This window comes from Poecilia reticulata, unplaced genomic scaffold, assembly GCF_000633615.1.
Source record: "Poecilia reticulata strain Guanapo unplaced genomic scaffold, Guppy_female_1.0+MT scaffold_159, whole genome shotgun sequence".
Lineage (NCBI taxonomy): Eukaryota > Metazoa > Chordata > Actinopteri > Cyprinodontiformes > Poeciliidae > Poecilia > Poecilia reticulata.
Window position 1 is genome coordinate 169,948 of NW_007615017.1, and position 1,956 is coordinate 171,903.

Below are 1,956 nucleotides of genomic sequence, written 5' to 3' on the forward strand. Positions count from 1 at the left end.
GCTATGCTACAGTAAAGCTTAATGTTTCTGGGCGCCGCCATGTTGGAATCCTGACCTTCTACTGAACACTGCTTGCTTGGCTGTGATGTCACACCTGGCTGTGATGTCACACCTGGCTGTGATGTCACACCTGGCTGTGATGTCACACCTGGCTCAGCCTCCGCAGCTCCGTGTTTGCTGAAGGTTTCTGATTAACTGAGGTTATAATGATGCATTATGGGTAGGAGCCAACAGAACCGCTGGACCCTGAGATCAAACTTTAATGACTTCCTGTTTGCTGTGCTGGACTTCCTGTTTGTTCAGAGCTGAACAGCTTCTGGCCGCGTTCCGTTCAGAACCGAACGCAAAAATAGACAGAACAATACGGAGCATTTTGCTGAGAGCAGCAATAAATCAGCAATAATCACCTAATATATCGATCAGTTCCAGTTGGAGGCGTTTGGCCTCAGGGTCGGTCCAGATCTGCGTTACATAGAAGCTGAATGCTGCTGGCAGCGGCTCCGTGATGCAGGTGAGCTGCAGCAGGTGTGTGCGTGAGGGGGCGGGGCTTGTGGTCTACCTGGGACAGGTAGCCTCAGGTTTCCTGCATCTCTGTTCTTCCTGCTGTTCGGTTCGGATGGTTCTGTTCAGCTGAGATCTTCGGACGGACCGGCTTCCCGCTGTCAGCTCAACCAGCAGGTAAGCTCTGATGAGGTCACTTCCGCCTCCTTCTCACCTGTTCGGCTCACAGTTTGGACCTTTGGACGCTCCGAACCTGCTGCTCGGATCCGTGAAACTGCGCATTTGATCCGCGCAGCTCAGGAACCGGTTTCGGTCTGCGCGTGCGTGCGCCAGGTCTGACTCATACATGCGCGCGTGCACGCGGTCATTCATGGACAGAGGATCCAGTGTTTGAGACAGAAACAGGAGAAACCTTCATCATCATCATCATCATCATCATCATCATCATCATCATCATCATCATCATCATCAGCATCTTCATCATCATCATCATCATCATCTTCATCATCATCATCATCATCTTCATCACCTGTTTGGCCTGAATAAAGTGAGTTAAACTGTAATAAACTTTCTCAGCTGCAGATTAAAAACTGGCAGAAATGATCAAATATTGCAAATCAATCAAATCAATCACATAATAAATAAAATAATTATAGAAAATGAGGAAAAACATTTTTAAAATTAGGGAGAGGAAGATGAAAAGTTTATGACGAGAGGAAAACAAACGAACGAATTTGAATATGAAGAGACGGACCAGAGTTGGCTGAAAATCGGTTCTGGTTCTGGACCGTTTGGACTCTTAAGAAGGTTCTGAGCAGATTCTGAATGATGTGATGTGAAGCGGGTCAGAACCAAGGCTGGTACCGTCCACTAGCAGAACCCAGCTGGAGACAAGAACCAGAACCATGACCCAGTGACCCTCCAGGCTTTGGTTGCCAGCAGCAACAGATGACCTTTAGGAGGTCAAAAGGTCAAACCGGAGAACAGAGACAGCAGAGGACGGTTTGGACTCCATGCAGAACCAGAACCCGGTGCTGGTTGTGAAGCTCGGTAGTGGCAGTGTCATGGTTTGGGAATCAGAAGATGGTCACCAATTGAGCCTAAAGTGGAGAGAAGCTCCTGGAATGGCCTAGTCAAAGTCTGGCGGATTATCAGATTTTATTGATGACATTTATAAACACATTGGCTTTGAATGAAGGATTCAGTTCTACAGTGTAAAACTGCTCCTATCTGATGCAGCGTTTAACCCCTCACCTGGTTGCCATGGCAGCAGCTCATCATTGCTTCAGACTCCATCTTGGAAAACTCAGATTTAAAGAAGTTCTGGTTGTTATTAAAATAAATTAACATAATTCAGGGGCTGATCACTCAGGAATGTGTCTGCAGCCTGGAGATGGTGGAATAAACCAGACAGTTAGCTTTAGCACAGATGGTGAGCTAAACCTGTTAGTGCTA

General features: G+C 47.1%; 1 protein-coding gene across 6 annotated transcripts in view; it reads left to right on the forward strand.

Annotated features, from left to right (window-relative positions):
- The first annotated feature begins 25 nt into the window (after positions 1-25).
- The window catches only part of LOC103460035 (uncharacterized), a 29,059-nt gene continuing 27,128 nt past the window's right edge, over positions 26-1,956 (forward strand). For 5 of the 6 annotated variants that reach the window (XM_017303060.1, XM_017303062.1, XM_017303063.1 and 2 more), the window contains exon 1: positions 966-1,048. The gene's annotated coding sequence lies outside the window, so the exon portion shown is untranslated. Of the gene's footprint in view, positions 679-965; positions 1,049-1,956 lie in introns of those variants that run through there. The other variant, XM_017303061.1, reaches the window with a different exon arrangement.